The sequence below is a fragment of the Podarcis bocagei genome (genome assembly GCF_964188305.1).
Source record: "Podarcis bocagei genome assembly, chromosome: 3".
Classification (NCBI taxonomy): Eukaryota; Metazoa; Chordata; class Lepidosauria; order Squamata; family Lacertidae; genus Podarcis; species Podarcis bocagei.
In genome coordinates, this window is record NC_138127.1 from 38,666,181 (window position 1) to 38,687,794 (window position 21,614).

A 21,614-nucleotide genomic window follows, 5' to 3' on the forward strand; every position below is an offset into this window, starting at 1 on the left:
CAAAAGGGCAGTGAATGTACAAGACAAGACTGTACACCTGTACAACTCCTCCTACCAATAGCGCCTTGAATATATTTCAGCAGAACCTGATGCTACACTGGTAGTGGTTCACAGGGCAGTAGCTTCAAATGTAAATGACAGCCTGAGACTATGGATGTCCCATTTCCTGCTTTGTATCTCATAAACCTGCCTGGGTGATTTAGTGAAGCTTTGCTGGTATAAATGGTTATTAATAACCCATGCACAACAGTGACAGCTGGTTGTAGTTGCCAAACCAGACAAAAGCAAGCAAGATTTGTGGTCAGCATTCCTCAAACATTTAATGAGATACAGCTTCCATCCCATAGAGTTTGGCTGCAAGCTGACTCACCCAAAGCTGACTCTCGAGTTTCATCTCTTTCCAAGGGACTCCAATCCCAGTCCCTTAATTTATGATGGGCTTCAGTCTAAGAGCAAAAGTGGTGGCGATATGTAAAAGGAGACAGGAAAGGGGGGGTTATTTTTACTCTCCATACTCCATGGTTGTTGGTTTTTTTAAAAAAGGAATTTCCTGTTGCTCCATGTGGGTCCATTAACATTTCAGTTAGGAAGCAATGGAATGGCTTATTTGAAAAAGATGTATTTATTTTCCTTCACCACCTGGGGATTTCCAGTGTGGAAATGCAGTGCAATTCATGACAGCTGTCATTCCGTTTCACTTCCACTTTTCCTTTTGCTCATTTTGCTTATGTGAGCTACAAATAAAAGGTTTTAAAAACAAAACAACTAGTTGCCTGTGAATGTCTGGGGTGTGTGTGTGTGTGTGTGTGTGTGTGTGTGGAGGAAATTCCAGACTTGCTTGGACATAGTTTCTCACAGAAATTTCCTTGAAATGCAAAATTTCCTAATACTGAGGCCCATCAACAAGACTCAGTCCCAGAGCCAACCCTACAAGAAGGAAGAGCAGCCACAACACGGTGACACTTTAAAAGCTTAAGGTTGTTGGCTGTGACACTTCAGAGATTGTCACAAATGGTTACTAAGGATCTGTTTCACTCTAAAAGTGTCACGTCTGAATATTGTGAATGAAACGTCCGAATGGAGAGGTGGGGCATCTATTTTGAAATCGAATGTACATTTTTATAAATGTGGCTTTTGCATTTGAACCCAGCATAACTCGTGTCACTGGTGTTAGCATCTCGCTTGTGATAAACAGCCTTCAATGCTTAAGGGTGGCTGATTGAAAGGTGTCAGTGAAAACGCAAGAAGAGCCCTGCTGGATCAGGCCAATGGCTCATCTACTGCAACATGCTGTTCTCACAGTGGCCAACCAGATGCCTATGGGATACCTGCAAGCAGGACCCAAGCCCAAGGGAAAACCATCCAGAGCAATGTGCGCTGGAGAGACATAAGCATGGCCAAAGGGAACTGCCTGAGTATCAAGTTAGGCCATAGCCATAAAGTGTTTTATACAAAGTCAGAGAGTTAATCCATCTAGCTCAGTATTGGCTACACTGACAGGTAGCAGTTCTTCAAACAGGAGATTTTTCCAGGGGTGGAGCAGTAAAATTCTGGACTGTACCATTCAGATTGCAGGTGAATTCTCTCCATGCAAAAAGCTCCTTACATATGGTTAGCAGGCTGTGTGTGTGTGTGTGTGTGTGTGTGTGTGTGTGTGTGGTTAGCTATATGGTTAACTATCACATCATAGAAAAAGGCTTAGCCTTCTTCATAATATGTTTGTGTAACTGCATGAAATGTGCATTTTAGGTAGATAAATATTACAAAATATGAGGCCCTTCGCCTCATAGTCTGATGTGGCACAGTCAAGAATTCAGTTTCCTTCAGCCCAACCTATTTTGTATAACATATAGATCAACTCTGAGTGTTATGGTCCCCACAGGATGGGCTCTGCAGCTGATTGCAACCCCCACCCCCCACCTTTCCTCTTGCCCGAACTCCATTCATATCCATATAGATCATTTCAAAGTATGGCCATTTCAAGTCCTATAAAAACTCAGTGTGAATGCGAATGCACCGTTTGACAGCAAATTGAGTGGTCATCAGAACTTTCCCGCAATGTCTTAAATATTCATAGAGCATGAGGAGGTGCTGTGCAGTCATAAACTCCTTTTGATGTTTACATAAGAGATTGTGAAAGAACTATATATCTCAGAGTCACATAGCAAATACCACAGTGCCCAAAGGGCTTCAGGCAAGCTGCTTTTCCTTGAATCTAAAGAAAAGTCTGCTAGGACCCAAGAGAAGCAAAAACCTTCACAAATGCTTGCACAGGAAGTTCATCCTAACTTGTACTGAGAGACCCCCAGCAAACTCTTCACAAAGGAGAATGAAAACATTCCCACAGACTAAATAGCGGTGCAACTCTATACATGACTACTCAGAGGGATGTCCCACTGAGTTCAATGGTGCATGCTTCCGGGTAAGTGTGTTTCTGGGATGTGCATATAGGATGTCAGTCTTAGTCAAAGGCTGTGCCTTTCCATATACATAGCCCGAGATTTCTATTATGAATGAACAATGAAGACAGATAACAGCATTTAGAACAGTCACAGTAGATTTATTCAGCCTCTTCTGCCTTCATGAGTTAGGTAGGCTATTTCATGGTACACATATGTTCATTTATGTAAATGTTTGTTCATCACCTTAACAATATGTGTGTGTGTGTGTGTGTGTGTGTGTGTGTCGTGCACACACACATATATAGCTGTTCCAGGCATTGTAGAAGAGGAGTTGGTAATGACACAGACACTAGCCAGTCTGCACCTGCCACAGCTGGATTTGCTTCATTCAAAATGTATCTACATCTGTAGGAGAGAGAGAGAGAGAGAGAGAGAGAGAGAGAGAGAGAGAGAGAGAATGGATAATGGAGTGAGATATGTTAGGTAAATGAGGAAAGAAGAGTACTTGCATACAATCACTTTAACTCCCAATTTGCTGCAGCTCCCTCCTGTGGTTGGCCTGCTTTAGGTGTCATGCGTGGCAAGCACCCAGGAGGCAGTGGCCATCTGCCTTGCTGGCCTGGCCTCAGAAGCTTCCCTGGGCATTCCCCAACTATAAAAGGTGGTCCTGGCAGCAAGGCCAGGCTTGCTTAGAACATGGCTTCCCCACCCACCCTCTCTCAAGATGAGGTCTTCTGCTGAGAACATGGGTTGCTGCTGCCTGACAGAGCCAGAAACAATTTTAGCTCACACCTAATTGGCCCTTGGTGGTGAGGATTTTGCCTTCCACCCAATAAAAGCTGTCCCAATAAAAGCTGTTTGCATTGTTAGGCATATTTAATACATATTTCTGTCACAGCTCCAGTGGGAAAAGGCACTAGGCAAGATCTGGACCTTAAGTGAGAGCCTCACATGGGGTCTTGTGTTAGTCCTTGGTCTTTGCCCTGGTTTGGGTGGGAGAGCTTTTGCCGCACAGCCCACATTTCCAGCTGAAACCATGATGCATGGCCTGCACCCCAGTAGGGTTAGGCTGGCAACACCCAGAAAGGTGCCCCAGCAAACAGGTTGAGTGTAGGATCAGACAGTAGGCAGGCTGCACAACCATTGAACCTTGCCCAGTGCTGAGCTAACCTCATGTACTTCTGAAATCAATGGAACCGTGGCCTATTTTTGTCTATATTTGGTCTGATTTACTCTCATTCTGCTCCTGGAGGCAAGGCATCAGTGCATATGGTGCACAATAGTAAGTATTCACAACATACTATTCAAGAACTGGATATGATTTCCCATTTACTATGGGTACACTCAAAGATCCCCTGAATATTATGGTCCTGTTCACTGGCTGCAAATTTGGGCGCCCATTTCTCTGACTTGCAGGAGGGTGGAATGTGCCCCTTGCCTTTAGCAATGATGGCATGTGTGGCTTCTTCTACTTTTATCTTAACTTTATTTCGCTATCAGGACCTCCAGGTACATTGGCTCATGCCATGTTCGTGCTGCTGTGTCCTGGATGGGAGAAGAAGAAGAGCTCTCTCTATAAAGTGCTTCTACCACTGCTGACATTTTCAAACAAGGAAATAAATTCTGTCTTCACTTACCTGACCTGACTATTTCTCTTTTCAGCTTCGTGGCAAGCTACAGAAGAATGATGGTGGCAGGTTAAGACTGGACCATGATCCTCACTTGCACAATTTTCTGTAATTCTCCCCTCACTATGGTGGCTAATGCTCATTGGGAGTGGTAGAATAGAAGTGAGAGGGGCCAACAATAGGTGGAGACAGAGTCAATGCCAGGTGGAGCCAATTTATTTTAGTTTTGCTCCCATCGTCCTCCTTGTTGAGTCCTACCAAGGCAATGCTGAGATGGAGGAGGAATAAGCTGACAACCAGTCCCAGTGCCTGGAGTGGACATAAGTCAGAAAACAGGTGGGTGGGGACTCTGAAGACATACTGAGGTTGGTGGAACAGTCCCCCATTTGCTGTACTGGACCAGCCTCCACTATCCCCTCAGGGGTTGGATGCTGGAGGAAGAAGAAGGCCAACATTTGCCGAGTGATGCTCTGAATGCTCTGAAGAACTGGCCAAGCTGTTCCATCTTGGCTGGCTACTCAAGTGTATTATTAAAGGATACTGGGATATGTTCTCTGGCACACACTTTCAATTTGCTAAGGGAGCTGGCCAAGGGAGGAGCGGATTTGCCAGTCCCCTGAGCACATTGATATTGTAGCATTAACAACATCTAGTTTGAGAAAGGAGGAGTGGAAGAAGGATAGGTCCTCTCGAATCCTGTTTCACCCCAGGGGCTTTTGGTCACTGATTGTTTCATTTTATAACTGAATAAAATAAAAAGTGAAACTTCCTTCCATAGTAGAGAGGACCTGGCTTGCTTCAATCTATAACAAAAGTAAATAAAATACGTTACAAGAGATTGGTATGCTAATACTTTATTGACAGGCATGCCAGTTAGTCTGAGCTAAAAAAAACCCCCACCCCTGTTCCTAATAAGAAGTTACAGCAGTTTCCCCCACTGGGTTAAAACAGCTAAAACCTTCAGGATTTCCCTTGTGTTTTGAAGCAATTTACTTCTTGAAAACAAATCCCTTACTTCCTCTTCTAGCAAGGGGAAAATGTTTTATTGCTGCACTGCTTGGTTTTGCAATGGCATGCTGCCCCCCCCCCACACAAAGTTTCAATAAACACAAAACAAACTGTCAGCATGGTCATATCTGTATAGTTAAAATGAAAAGCAGAACTTTGGCATTGACCATTAGCTTTCACCAAGACAGTTTTTTTCAAGATCTTTGTTCATGTGGAGACCACCACTGGTTCTTCACACTAGTCTTTATGGTGAATCTTCACCTATTTCTATTTTCAATTAAAAAACAAACTGGGGGCAAAATATTGCCTGCAGTATTTGTGGAATGCCTCAGTGGGTCATCTTTCCCCACTCTCTCCACTACTGTGTGTTTCCAGTGCCTCCTCCTTCTTTTTTCTGGTTAGGGCTTCTTTCTCCTTCCCTAGAGTAACCCTGCAGTGAAGTGGCGACATCAGGTTTGGCCATATGATGATGTCACTACGGGGGACTGATGCAAATTTAAATGGAAAGCAATGTTTCCAGAACTGGTCACAAAGATGGTCCCAGACAACTGGACTGCCGATTTTCTTCATTTTGAATAAATGAACACATTTGTTTTCTTTCACTGTAGTCTCTGAAAAATCCCTGAAAGGTGGTTGTCTGAAAATATCCCCATTCAGCAAGCAGCAGTGATTCACCTGCCAGGCGGTCAGGTAAACACCTCTGCCCCAACATGATGTCTACAAATGTGTTTTAGTCTGTAATTCTCTGTTAAACTTTTGTTCTTATTTATTTATTTTTATTTATACAATTTATACACTTACTTAGCTATATCTAAGCCTTGTACAAAAAACTTAACACAATGAAGAGAAAAACCAGCTAAAATTATAAAAGTAGAATTCAGTTAATATGCCTGCTAGAATAATACTAATAAAGCCTTCAGTAGGTGCCTGTTGTTTAACTGAAAGGGGGGCTATTTGACCTCAGCTGGAAGAGAGTTCCATAAAACTGGGCCGCATGGCTCCTGGTGGATACAAACCCTACATCTGAGCTATGGGGGAACCACTGCCCCCAGATACCTCCGTGATCAAGCAGGGGATGGATGGTATTCTGGACTCAAGTCGCTATGGGTCTTGGTAAATTAAAGCAAGAACTTATGCTGTTATCCACTTCAAGAATTAATTTCCAAACTGAAATGTGGGCTCAAATATATATTAAGGAAATTAATAACCACATCCAGGAAGGCTTAGCTCATATAAAAGATGAAAGGGAAAATTATGTATTTCAAAAAACAAAATACAGGTCTGCTGATGAAACTTAGTCCCATTTTTTGTGGCAACCCTGTGTTCTTTGTAATATTATATATGCATGGATTTTGCGACTTTATTTTTTCCTTTAAGAACATATTGTATGTTACCGAAGCCTCTAAACACCAAAGCCAACTTCACCAAATTACTGTGCAAAAATATTAGAGATTAACAGGGCTGATGTCTTAAATTTCCACCAAATTGTTTTTGCTCAAATGACATAATTTAACATTATATTTTCCAAAACTGCATATTACATAAAAGTCCGAGATATACCCTTGAGAGTAGTTCAGAGCTGCTCAGCTCTAACTGAGGTGGGATTTAATGCATTGTGTTTTCAGTTCAGAGTGGGGCTAGTTCTTTTACCGTTCTAGTTTGTCTGCTCCTAAAAATCACCAGTGAAGAGTTTCACTAACCAAATATTTGTTTGCAGAAAAAAGCTATTTGCTGGCATTCGCATAATTGACCACAGTAATTATAGAGAAAGCTATTTGTGTGTTATTTATAATTCTGCTGGATAGCTTGTTTTGGCAATATATAAAATCTAAGTCTTTAATCCACAAGAAACATGTTTTCCAAAGCCTATTTTGAAAATTATGGGGTTTTTTTGGGGGGGAGGGGAGGAACTTGCAGTTCCTCATATATTCCATAAACTATACAGTTCTTACTTAGTACTTTGAATTTTAAGGAACTAGATAGCTGTGGGTGTTGAATGGCAGTTTATTGAGGCAGCCTATAAACAGGTAATGTGAGCTACCATCACTGCCCAATCAATGTACCTTAGCAATGACCTGAATGGGCTATATCCAAAGGTGAGAAGGTCATTCAAAATGTCAACAAGGCCAGCTGGAAAGCTTGGATGTAGACAACATCAACTCATTAATAGACTTAAGGCTATATTCAACAGTCATATGGTAAGAATTTTGGTTACCATACCAACCTAGACCAAATTCAAACCAGTGACCTAGGGCTGAAAGACTCCATATCATATTGCCACCCCCCTGGGCCATTCAGACTTTGCAATTGTAGCTTTTAATGCTTGGTTAGGAATTCATGCAAGAGACTAAGAAAATTAAAGCTGTCTACTTCCCTGGTAGTAAGGAAGCAGACCCCCTCCCAAAAGTAGACTCATTTAGAAAGACATATGGAACTTGTCAAGTTTTCGATATTGCTTTTGCATTTTGCTATTGAAGATACCTTAAACTCCACAGATCGGAGTGAAGAATAGTATTCTCTCTGTACACCAGTCATTTTGGGAACGGATTTCTTTCTTTCTTTCTGAATTAAAATGAATTACTAATGTTTTAGTAGCCGTGTTGGTCCCATAAATTAAGACACATAAACCAAAAAGTGCACTCTTATTAAGTTCCATTGTGTTAAAAGATGCTTACTCCAAGGGAAGGGTGCATAGTTTCAGAAGTCCAAATATGGCAGCTAAGATTCCAAAACACATGGTCCTTTCTTCATAATGTAGTTTGCAGCAGGTTTACTCAGATGTCCCATTAACTTCAATGAGCCTCACTCACTAGTAAGTGTGTATAGGAATGCAGCCATAGTCTCTCAGTGGAATCAATATCTTATTTTAATTCCTTCCTGCTCCATGTAGGTGCCATTTTATAGCATTTGACAGATGTAAAAGATAGAATATATATATGCTAGGCTTCCCCCTCTATTTTTATTCTTGTTCTTGTCATTTCCAATTTTTACTTGGGACAGTTGGTCTGAATGGAATTTCATTCTGTTATTATTATTGTTTATTGAATTTATATACCGCCCTATACCCGCAAGTCTCAGGGCGGTTCATAGCATAAAATCAAAATATAAAACCACCAAATACATAATCAAATTTAAATGTAAAAATGTGAGCAAATCCTGAATTAAGCTCGGGTTGGCTGATTTATCATAAACCACTAACCCACCTTTGAAAAGTGACAGTGTCCCACCATTTCTTCTGAAAGCCACCGCCACCATTCCCCTCTGTTGCAGGATGTTCATCTTTGTTGAAGCCCCCTAAGCTTGCTGGCTACCCCCATGTGAGGTGGAGAACACCAGGTATTCTCTAGTGTAGGACTTCTGCTTGTGCAATGGAATGTTCTCCCCTTCTCCTTCCCCTGTGCACCCCCAAAATCAGCTCTAGGGGTTCCCCCAACCCTCTAGAGCAGATTTGGAGAGTGTGCAGGGTGCAGAGAAGTGGAGAAAGTCTTGTTGCACAAGTGAAAATCCTTGTACTGTCGGGATGCATTCACTGCATATTGCCCACTGTCCCATTCCCAGTACTGAAGTATGGTCCAACTGCTAGTAAGTTTGGCTTCTGAACATGGAATGAGTGGGTGTCAACTTTTCCTTCATCTCAAGCAGCAAAATGTCTTGGAACAACCCTGGGTCTCTGGGAATGTGCTGCCTATGAATAGTTGGATTAAGCTGTGAAAATTAAATTTGGGCCACCGGGAAATCCGAGGAGAATCCGGTGTGTTGTATTTTGCCTGTTGCACCAATTCCATCCCCACAGTTCTGCAAGGTGAAGATGGGAAATGGGCATAGCTCATGCAAGTCACCTTGTCCACAGGCCATCCTGATGCTAAGGCTTCAGAAACATTATGTGTGTACAAGGTGACAACAAACACCTCAGTAGTTCCAATGTGAGATAAACTGCAGAACTTTCCATTTCTTTGTAGGACAGAAAGGCTTGGCTTCAGGTTGTTTGTTTTAATTTGTTTGTCAGTTAATCTAATTTGCTGATTATTTAAACAGGAATTTAATTCTTACTGATGCATGGGAGCTTGTCTGTTGCAAGAGAAAGTATTTGCAGCTGTCATGCCTGCCAGCTTCTGTTTGGACACTAAAGCAGACTTAACTAATTAGGAGAGCTTTCCATCTGGTAAACTCTGTGTGAGCACAGCTCAGAGCCAAGTTCTGAACCATGGCTGCTACTGGTCAACTGACATAGGCCAAAAAGATGTAGAATGGAAGCTCCTGTCATTTCTTTCTGATATAAGACCACATGAAAAAATGTGGGAGTTAAATATTGTAAACAGCATACATCCTCAGAATAATAAGTGCTATATCACTTTCACCATATGCAAATCATGCAAAGGATCACATCCAGGTTCATTTGTCATTACATGAATCACTATTCTCTCCCTCTAATAGAAAGCTCATGTGCTGTTGACAGGATTGTAGCCAAAGCAGGACCATTGAGGAACAAGAGAGAGATAACAGTGTTCTTGGGTGAACCCCATTTTGGAAGTACTTTTTTAAAAAGACACCCAATAGAACAAAGAAGATAAAACAACAGCAGCCCAGTGAGGTCTGAGGATACTCAATAGTCACAGACTATCAGTTGGAAAAGAAACAGCTCCCTGTTTGTGGAATGCTCTCATCAGGGAGGTTTGCCTGGCGCCTTCATTATACACCTTTAGGCGCCAGGCAAAACTGTTCCTCTTTCGCAAATTTCCACATGGGGCTGAAGCTAAGTGATAATGATGTATACAAGACCACGTAGTGCTCAGAGAAAGCACAGGTAGAACTGCACTGAGCCAGGGCTACATTAGCAGTCCAGGTTAATGCCTGCATGGTTGATTATTCCTGCATTTACAAAAATAAATAAAAAAAAATCCTTGCTGTAGAAACATAGCATGTGGGATGCAGAGCAATCTATTCTAGATGTCTTCCTGACATACTAGATTTCCACATGCAAGGAATTTCCCACAGGGGAAGCATTTCTTTAAACAAACAAACCTTCTTTGCATGCTGAAGTGGTTTAGTCTCAGGGTGGGGATTTTACTGGTAGTATAGATAAACTCTGATGCTATAAGAGTGGACTTCAAGTTTGAAATCTATTTATAAAGCAAACATTAATATGCATTGCCTTCTGTGTTTAGAAAACCAGTATGTCAACGCCAAAACATTTTATTTTAGAATCAGAAGATAAAAGTGCTGATAAAGAGTATGCTAATCATATTTGTGGAGAAGTAAACAAGTCAGCTAAAGGGTGACCTCACTCAAAGGGATGTGGTTTGGATACTATATGTAACACCCTACACTGAGTAAATAAAATAGCCCTAATAGCAGGAGTAAGAAATGCCTAACCGCAATTTGCATGTTACCAACAAACTTGATTACACTTGCTGCTTGATCCCATTCGGAAGAAAGTCCTGATGTGATCAGTTGGATTTAAGGGCAAATAAGAGTAATTAAAAAATAAATAAACTAGTATATAAATAAATCAAAAGACAAGAGGCTTAAAGCTAGAATTTATAGAAGGTCCCCAGTTCTCCAAATTCAACATCTAATTTCAAATGCATTTTGCCCTAACTGAAAAGTTTCAAGTCACATCTGAAGGTTTGTCAGGTGAATAATAAGCCATGATGTAGAATCATAGAATCATAGAATAGAATCATAGAATCATAGAGTTGGAAGAGACCACAAGGGCCATCAAGTCCAACCCCCTGCCAAGCAGGAAACACCATCAGAGCACTCCTGACATATGGTTGTCAAGCCTCTGCTTAAAGACCTCCAAAGAAGGAGACTCCACCACACTCCTTGGCAGCAAATTCCACTGTCGAACAGCTCTTACTGTCAGGAAGTTCTTCCTAATGTTTAGGTGGAATCTTCTTTCTTGTAGTTTGGATCCATTGCTCCGTGTCCGCTTCTCTGGAGCAGCAGAAAACAACCTTTCTCCCTCCTCTATGTGGCATCCTTTTATATCTTTGAACATGGCTATCATATCACCCCTTAACCTCCTCTTCTCCAGGCTAAACATGCCCAGCTCCCTTAGCCATTCCTCATAAGGCATCGTTTCCAGGCCTTTGACCATTTTGGTTGCCCTCCTATGATGTAGTCATAGAACAGTGGTATCTCCTAGGGATGGGCATTTGTGGCCTTAGTATTGAGACAAATCAAAGTCAAATTGTGATGTCAAACTCAGGGCCCCTAAAAAGCCACAGTGTTCTGTTGTTCTGTTTCTGTGATCCGTATGTTAACATAGCTGTATGCCTTCCTATATCTCTTGACTTTAACCAACTAAGTTTTACTCAGAGTTGGTTCACTGAAATTAATCGACCTAAATTAGTCATCTCCATTCATTTCATTGAGTGTATTCTGAATATGATTAACAATAGATAGAACACACACTGTTTCCCTAGATCACATCTTATTAGGCAACCAGTGGACATCTTTTAAGTGACTGTCATTAACAGCAGAACAGACTATGCTGTGTGTTGTATTATTTTCTATTCTTATCTCACATTCATGGGATACAATTAATCTTTTTTCTGTGCAATATTTTAATCTGCCTCTGGCTACCCATAAAACCATTGTTTGAAAAACCCAATAGGCTTCATTTCCTTGCAAAAATTTATTGTAGGAAGAGTAAGACTAATTTATTTTACTAGTGGAAATGGTCACCCTTGTGTCTCCAATCAACAAAAATCTCATAGAACCTTTCCCCTTAAGTAAACTAATAAGGCTGCAATCCTATACACTCTTTCCCAGGAGTAAGTCCCATTGAATTCATTGGTCTTACTTCTGAGTAGACATACATACATGGGATTGTGCTGTTAAACTATTAGTGATGATGTGCCACTTAATGGTGATATTTTATCCCACTTCAGTGTAATTCCCCAAGGCAACTTTGATATATCTCATCATTCATGGCAATTTGTAAGTGGGAGCTCATTCTCAAGAAGAAGGATTTCTCCCACTAGTTTATTCATGGTTGTCTTCATTTTTCCAGTATTCTAATTTTTTCCATTGATTAATTAAAATCATTCTCGCTCCACAAACTTAGCTAAAAGAGAGAAAGAGTAAGGAAAGGAAAGGAAAGGAAAGGAAGGATAAGCATAAATGCCAAAACATATTTTTTTCCCAGGGTTTTCACACAGCTCTAATTCACATTGCAGTCACACACCAGGATGTGTCTGAAAGAAGTTTGGCGTTTCCTGCTTATGCGTGCTTGGAATGCCTAACCTCTGAGATGTCAAGAAGTCAAGTGGGTCATGGGTACAAGGCCTGATCCACAGGTTATGTTTTTGTGGTTTGCAGATATGAAGCACGTAAACAGCCCTTTGATGGTTTAGGTTTGATAGATTACACAGTTTAAGGAAACCACCAGATTAGCTTGTGGGTGTTTCTGAAAACGAATGGCGTATTTTGCGTTCCTGACTTCAAGGGAATTTTGTAGTTCGTAATGAAAACAAAACAAAAGGCATAAAATAAAAAGGGAGGCATATTAGAGCAGGCATTAGATAACGGAGCAATACCTCATCACAACTACAGTTGGAAGAATGGGGTTCTGTTAATCCTTTCACATTTTTATGTGTATTTGATTCCCCCTCTTGTAAAGATGGCCATCGAAACAGATTCAACATTGCAATGAGACATGTCTCAGATATTGTTACACCCAACTGAGACTTTAGGAGCACCCCAGTGTAACTAGCTCTCAATTCATTTCCCTGGGGAAGGAATAAATCTTGCAAATATGATGGCAAAACAAAAAAGGAGAGGCACACAGGATTGCACCTTCCATTGAAATAAATGAAGAAGCCTCGTTTTTGGGGATTTCATAGGCACATCAGAGTTTCTGCACTGCCAAGAGATTGCTGAATCTGAACAGAGATGTTTGATGCAACCAATGCTGGAAAATATACTGCGGTTTGGATATTATTTTTTTTGCCTTAAAACGGTGCTCACACATAAAACACCGTGGGAATGAATCTTCAGGGCAACTGCCTTTGCTGGATACACACCCACTTCAAGCACTTCTGTCCCATGTCAGTCAGATGATATTTTTCTCATACATCAACTACTGAGAAGTTTGCTTAAAAAAATAATCCATAAAAGAACACTGGGCTGTAGAGTACCAGCCTCTATCAAATGCCCATTGCTATTTGTGTGCCATGCACAGTTCTTTCACATACAAACGAAGGGCACATATCATGGGTTGAAGTTGTAAGGACTTTATTGTACTCAATATAACTATCTAATCACAACAAGCAATATATTGATTTGACTTCCCCTGTATTGATCTCCTTTAGGTTATAGATGGAGGAAGGAAAGAGTAGGAGACTGCATACACGCTCCCTTTTATGCTTCATCCAGCACATTCCCACCACTGGTTTGGGAAATGGTGAACATACTGTTATCCACAATGAATATCTATTTTGTCATTTCTTGTGCTATATGTGTTTTGATGCATTTTTATTTTGAGGATTAGCTAAGAGGGACAACCATGAGGTGTTGTTATTCTTGTTGTTTGGAGAAAAGGTGGGATATAAAAGCAATAAAAAATGATAAATAGAGAGTAAATAAGTCCCAATGAAAATCATGCACAAGGCCGGAATGTGAAGGTCTTAGGAGGCCAATGCTTCTTCTGGTTCAGTAATCAGCACTGGTAGGAGCAAAAAGTATTCACTCCAGCCTAGAAATTGTCCATCCTTTACCTCATGCTAAATAGACCTTATCACATACCAAAAAAACCATGGGAACAAGATGGAGCTCTGACAAAAACATCCATGATAGATGACAAATTTATGAGCCTCTTCTAAAATTACCCCATTACCTGGCCTGTGTTCTGGCTTGCCAAGAAAGGAATAGCAGCTCTAGCTTTGCGCTCTGAGGTAAGTTCAGCCAGACAACTCATTTCTTGCCTTTTCTGTCAGTCATTGAAGGCCATTCTATACCAGCAGGCTTTCACTTTAGATAGGGGCATGTTGAGGGCTGGGTTTTTCTTATTCTGAAACACCTGTCTAACTTTATGCTATGAATTTATTTTATTGTGATTTTAATTTATGTCTGCCACACTGAGTGGGGCATAAGCCTCAGAAAAACAGGGTAGAAATATTGGGAGAAAATAAATAAAATTTACTTCAAGGCTTCAAATACACTCAAGAGCCTCCTGTTTTCTCCCCCAGAAGAGCATAATCAAGTGTCGTTCTTGTTGTTTTTCACATGACTTTTCATGACCTTCTTCACTCTTTCCTGGAACTTGAATAATACTTCTAAATGTTACTTCCCAACATGGTAATTATGATGTCTTATTTGCCTTTGCATTCGTTTTAATAATACCAATGCTTCATCTTTGTGGGAAGTGCCTTCACATAGCAAAATCTTCACCACTCCTTCAACATACAGAAATCTAATAAGCCTATATATATATATTTTACCATTGAGAACCTAGCTACTCATGATGGTAATCAAAGGGAGCTGGTAGAAATGTTCAGTATATGTATTTTGTTCCCCGGGGAGTTAAAAAAAAAACCCAAACCCTCCATCTTCACAGAGATCTTCCAGCTGAAGTCAATGGGAGTTTCATCACTTTATCGCTTGACCAATAATAGGATTAGACCCCTGGGCAGTATGTGGCATAAAACGGGTTTTGGTCATAGAACTCAACGTTAGAATAGCATTAGAAACTCTCCTACTGTGTTAGCATCTATCACATCAATACTACACACAAGTCTTTAGTTCCTAAGTAAACATTACTTTTTATCCAGTCAGGTCATATAGAGAGTTCCTTTATTTATAGGAGAGCACAGAAGTATTATTATAGGTCCTTAGAAATATTTTAATTATTTATCTTTCATTTTAAAAAGACTTAGGACTTTGAAATTTCAAATACAGTGGAATCTTGGTTCTTGAACACCTTGGTACTTGAACATTTCGGCTCCCGAATGCCAAAATCCAGAAGTAAGTGTTCCTGTTTTTGAACATTTTTCAGAAGCCAAACGTCTGATGTGGTTGTCGGCTATTGTTTCCAGGGCGCCTGCGCCAATCAGAATCTGCGCCTTGGTTTTCAAACATTTTGGAAGTCAAACGGACTTTCGGAACAGATTATGTTCAAGAACCAAGGTACCACTGCATACAATATACTGTGGCAGTCACACTATATGCTCAGTTAGAAAGCAGTGGCTTGCTTTGTACACATTAGAAGTGGATTATGCAACCAGTTTTTATGGGGGGGTGTCACTGCAAGGTGGAGTCCTTTCTTTATTCATGATTATAAATGTACTGTCGCACAGTGGGAAATGGTATATGTGCACTGAACACTGGTATATGTGCCCCTGGATGCAATAATGCTATTTTATTGCAATACACACAAAAGGGAAACAGAAAGGTCCATGGCTATTACTAGCTCAACTCTTTCCCCTATCAGCATTTTATATAATAATGACTTGCAGCCTGAAAATCCCACAGGAGATAAAAATAACACATGGGTTTGGATCCTAAGCCTTGATTCAATGAATGGAAGAGCTCCTTACATTCAAGGTAGGCTTTCAGTCCATGGTGGATCCAACTGGCAGAAGGATAGAGATAATTTCCACTCATTCCCCTCTTCCTCTGAAGCATCTCTTCTCCGTTGTTGGTAGAAAGATACTCCCACTGGTGGAAAGAAATGTGAACTCCAAGTGTTGTATTCAGCTAAGTTGAGTAGACCCATTGAAATTACCAGACTTAACTTCATCATTTATCATTAATTAAAATGGGACTACTCTGAGTTAAACTTAGTGGAACCTTCCATGTACTTTAGGAGAAAGCTCCCAAGAGGCATCACCCTAAACATCAGTGCCTTTGTGAAATTAAATACTAATCTTCACTCTTATAATTACATGGCCAGCATTTTTCATGCCTCGTGCTACAAAAAGGGTGAACACAGCCATTCTTGACAGCCTCGGAAGCAAAGGATCAAGAAGCAATATGGACACGAAGAGGTGAGCAACAGCCAGCACAGCCATTTCAATTCAATTTATGTATCACTTCACACTGCCGTAAATAGCCCTGAAGCTATTTACAGGGACAACAGCACACAAATAATAAATGAAAGTCCATTTACAGTAAAACAAATATACTAAAAGTATTTGTCGGCAAAAAACACCCAACAAAATAAATAATCACCCCATTCACATAAGGATGAAAATAACAAAAGACGTAATGAAAAGATTGATCATTGACACTGTCCAAATGATTGGGAGAATAGAAATATCTTTGCCTGGTGCTGGAAGGATGACAAAGTCATCATTTGAAATATATTTTTCTTTCAATGGTCTTATATCCTTCTCTTCCTCCTCCTATTATTGTTAGTAATGGTATATTAAACAAGTTATTGGTTTATTATACAAAAAGTTCTTCAAGTGACTTACAACATATTTAAATACAAAAGCATAAGTAATAGTATGTTATGATATGAACACATTTACACAAAAGCATGTGCAATTCAGTAAAAGCAATAATACCCCCCTCACCCCATCACAGGAACAGAAAGCTTCAGTGGCACACAAGCTACGAATGTCATCATGATCTATCAAAAACCTGTTAAGTTTTTACCTGATGAATGTCAGTGGGAACAGTGAGCGGCTAACAATATAAGTGAATCAGATGATCATAAATGACAATTAAAATAAATAAAATCATCATTCACACAACCAGAGGAGCCAACTCTTAGGGGCTGTGGGGGCTTTTACCACCACAACAAAATATTTGATGGGGCTGCCCCCCCACAAAGTTGATGGGAGTCTCCATCAAATGGTGTTTGTGCACTGCATCATGTGATCGATTATGCAGGGTGGGGCTTACCTGGGCCCCCACAATATTTTATTCAAGTTGGCACCACTGCATAAAATTGTAACAAAACTGCCACAGAGGTGGAAGATTTAGGGTTCATCCATATGTCCACTTGTCTCATACCTAGAAAGCACGGTTTTATACTTGACCCCCCTGATTCTTTCCCAAGGAAAACCTGATCTTTAGTTCTAAATCGGAGCAAACATCAATCCAGAGAAAACCCAGAGCGATTTTCCCCAGGAGAAAGCAGTTAGACAAAAGGAAGTATGGATGAGCCCTTAATAATTACATTCCAAAGGCCTGGAAAGGTTTTTTAACTGTGCCTATGTATTGCTAACACGTGGGGTAGCCAAACCTAGCAATTCCACACCCTCAGCGCCTAGTGCAAAGGGTGCCACCACCACGTTGACCAAAAAGGTTATTTGGGCAACTTCTATTTGTAATGGGGAATCAAATTATTTAGTTTGTTTGTGAGATATACAACTGGCTGGGTATTGTTTTTCATTCAGGCTGATGGGAAAGTTTGTGTCACAAAATTAAATTGCAAGAGGCACATGAGGCTTTGGCCTTGAAAAATGTGCTGTCTCCCCAATTGCTTTCCTGAATGTGGCCAAGTATCAAAGAGCAACATCTGCCCTCATTTTAGCTTTAACAGCAAGATGTTGCTTTAGGGTGGTTCTTTAAGATGATCGCTGCCTTCAGGCTTAGTTAAGGCTTTGAACTATGTAGATGCTTGCTGTTCAAAGCCTTTCTTCTCTGCTTCCCCCACCCCCTCAGAAAAAGCAGAAGCTAACAGTTGCCATATTTTTCACTTTTACATCCAGATGCACTGCCCCACCTTTCATATCCTCTCTCTCTTCTCTCCTATTCTCTCTCACCTACCCACCCGACTTCTGCAACCAGTCTCATAAAACTATCAACCAAACACAACTGAATGTCACATACACACACACTTAAAAATAACATTGTCACATTGGCTTCTTTCTTGTTATCTGGTTGACAGGAAGCAGTTAATAGAAACAATGTGCTCTGCCACTTAAAAAGAATTGGGAATTTTAAAAAAAGAAATCAGACGCAAAAGTATTTCGTGCTTAACAGAGACATGCATCACACACAGAGAAACAGAGAGAGAGAGAGAGAGAGAGAGTTTAGATCTGAGTTTTAAGTAGGTGGAAAAGTATATGACATTGTTGCAATAATTTTGCTCCATGCCAGCGGCAGGGGAATGTGATCCACCACTAGCTATGTTTTCACAAAGGGCTTGGAAAATATTTGAGCAGGGCCTCTTGTATAGTATGCCATTTTTACAATCTAAGTTTTTCTTGGAAGCTACTTTCCGTGTTGGTGCTACTTAAAATTTTGAGATGTGAAAGTTGGATACAGGAAGTGGGGGTGGTGGGGGCTCTATATTTTCCAAGGCTCAAAAAAGAAAAAAAGAAAGAAAGAAGAAGAAAAAAGGAAAGGAAGGGGAGACTTATTTTTTTAATGGTAGAAAAATTGAAATGATTCTTTTGCAGGCAGGGAAATCCAGAAGTAAAATAATTTTAAAGACTATATAAAATAATGCTCCTTCCCCTAATAATATGGTTCAGGCTCCCATTCCTGCCAGAACACAGTTGAGTGGGGCCCTGTCAGTGTGCCAGCCAACCTGCAAACTCTTCTACACTTCAAGCCTACTTCTCTCATCCCTAGGTATGGACTGGATGGATCTTGATGCCTCCCCACCCCCCAGTTACATGCCATATTTGGACTTCCCCTGAAGACACAGGGTGTAAACACAGGGCCTAGGTACATTATCTGCTTTTCAGATCTTTGCATGATTAGTGTCAAGTCTGGAAAGAGTTTTTGGGAATTTGGTTGAATAAAATTAGAAACTCCATGACTGAGAATTCTGAGAGAGGTTTTCAGGTGTGTTCTCCTGCTTTTCCTAATCACACACAGGTCTCAACAGCAGTCAATAAACCCAGGGATGTTTTGTGGGGGACTTGCATGCTTGCTTCCACCACCCCATCTATTTCTTTTACACGTTGTGCATTCTGCTGAATGCCTCAACATGGCTCCTTTCCATGCTGCCTTTAAGTTTTGAGATGAGGCCTTTGCAAGGTGTCCTCAGTGGGACCCAATCCATACCACCTTTCAGGGGGAGAGGACAAAGTGGGCAAAGAGTGGTGCTCCATAAGTTTTGATTTCACTTTGGAAACCAAAGTGAGTGCTGCTGTTGAGTGCAGACCACTTTCCTTCCTCTCTGCTTTTGCCTTGTCTTACCCTCCACTGCATAGGAATCAGGTGTGATAGGTGAGGAACAGCTGGTTTGCACTGCAGACATGCCAGGGTTGCCCATTGCTTCTCATGAAAAAGAACTGATGTTCATTAAGGTGTGGAAAGGCAAACACTGCTCTGCTTTCCTATGGAAGACACCAATGCCTTCTGATTTCAGCTATAGATACACAGTTCCCCCAGTGCTTCCATTTACAAAACTATTTGAAAGCATTTTTTTTAAAAAAACATATGAGTGTCTCTAGATCCCCTGCACTCTTTACAAGCTGTAAGTTACATTAGCATGAGAATCGGTCATGCTGGGAATTTATGTAGAAAACACAGATCTTGGGCCATACTGACCTGCCAAGTTAAACCTTCATTTGTTTGCAATAACCATGTTGTGTAATTCCAGAAGCATGGAAGAAATATTACCCAGCCTCCAAAGCATCTCATTAGCAAATGTGCTAACAGGAAGACTTTTCCACTGGGTTTAACACCTAGCTCCCAACAGCTTTAAACAAGGAAAGTGAGAAGGTGACACACAAAATGACTTACTGGACAAAGGTTAAGATTTGAATGTTCTAGGTTTTGATTACTGAAAGACTATTTCAGCACCTTATCCTTTCAACTAACCATCTTCAAATATCTAATGGGCTGTAACAAGGCAGATGGAGCAGGCTTGTTTTCTCCTTCTCCGAAGGGTAGGACCCAAACCAATGGATTCAAGTTACAAGAAAGAACATTCCAACTAACCATCAGGAAGAGCTGTTCAACAGTGGAACAGATTCCCACAAGAGGTGGTGGAATCTCCTTCCTTGGAGGTTTCTAAGCAGAGGCTGGAAGGCCATCTGTCATGTGTGATCTAGTTGAGATTCCTTCCTTGCAGGAGGCTGGATTCGATGACCCTTGGGGTCCCTTGCAACTGGTACAATTCTGTGATTCTATGATAATTGACCTATTCAAAAATCCAATTCCCACACAGAATTAGAATATCATGGGAATGGCTGGCCCTCCCCCTCCAACATGCCCTTCCGGCCAACCCTGCTTTCCTCCCCACATTAGAGAACAAACATCTGCTCTGGACAGCCTGGTTTACTTCTCGAGGTTTCTCATAATTTTAAACTCTGGTCATGTAGTATAGTTATGGGGAAGGCTAGTTGGAGCAAGGTGGCTGGATAAATAGAGAACTACTTGATCCTCTGCATGTCCTGTTCTAGAATATACTAGAAGAGTCTATCCATGGCTTCAATTTGTTTTGGAGGGAATAAGGTCTACTTCCAATGTAATATATTCTTCCTCAGGTATTCTTCTGGCAAAAAAAACCAACGGCCCTCGGTTTTCTGTTTGTGGTTATAGTTGCCTCACTATACCTAGCTCACTATACCTGCATAGAATTTCAGACTGGCTTTTGTGAGAAAGAATGTTGAATGCCATTTTATTATTCCTCAATAATACTTATACCCTACTTAATATGCAAAACCTTCATCTGTCTTGAGGAAAACAAAAGAATATCACTTTTTTAAAAAATCTTTAAGCAATACAAAGAATTACATCAATAAAAAGTTCAATAAACATTCAGCGAAGCATCAAAAAATAATAAAACAGAGCAGTTTGATGAATCTTTAGAAGACACATTTTATAGGTAAATCTAAAGTGGGCCACAAAGAAGCAAAAGAATAGCCAATAATTTATTGGTGGCTTTTTGAAGAAAAGAGAGCAAATATGGCATTCCTATGACTGCAACTGACCTTGTAAACAGGAACGAGATTTTCATACACTATCTCAGGGAACATATAAATCCATTCCTTTAGAGAACATTAAAACGTAAATCACAGTCACGCTCATTTGAGGGTGGAGGTTACTATTTAACCAGAACTCTGTGTGCATCATCATGAACAAGACAGAACACAGTTTTGGCAAGCAGAAACGCTGCACGTGTTGTTTTGAGTCCACAGTGGCTTCCAAAGTGCAGCACAATTCTTTCAATTTTCTGTGGTGGCCGAGACTGTATTACTAACAGGAGGGCTCATGAAAGGGAGAGGAAACGAAAAGAACAGAAAGAGCTTAACATGACCCAGGCTGGAATTTTAACAGGATGGCCAAACGGTGGGTCTTGTTAGTCAGTGCACAATGTGTTCTATTAATAATGATACACAAACTATCATTTTGGAATGGTATTAAGTTAGTACTAATAGAGTGGAATGGATACCTGTCCTGGAATCATAAATGTAAAGGTAAAGGGACCCCTGACCATTAGGTCCAGTCGTGGCCGACTCTGGGGTTGGGGCGCTCATCTCGCTTTATTGGCCGAGGGAGCCGGCATACAGCTTCCAGGTCATGTGGCCAGCATGATTAAGCTGCTTCTGGCGAACCAGAGCAGCGCACGGAAACACCATTTACCTTCCCGCCGGAGCGGTACCTATTTATCTACTTGCACTTTGACGTGCTTTTGAACTGCTAGGTTGGCAGGATCAGG

General features: G+C 40.8%; 1 long non-coding RNA gene across 1 annotated transcript in view; it reads right to left on the reverse strand.

Annotated features, from left to right (window-relative positions):
• Positions 1-2,539: 2,539 nt before the first annotated feature.
• Positions 2,540-21,614, reverse strand: part of LOC308583084 — a 33,769-nt gene continuing 14,694 nt past the window's right edge. The window contains exon 3 of the long non-coding RNA XR_014006040.1: positions 2,540-2,807. This is a non-coding gene — a long non-coding RNA (uncharacterized lncRNA). The remainder of the gene's footprint in view (positions 2,808-21,614) is intronic.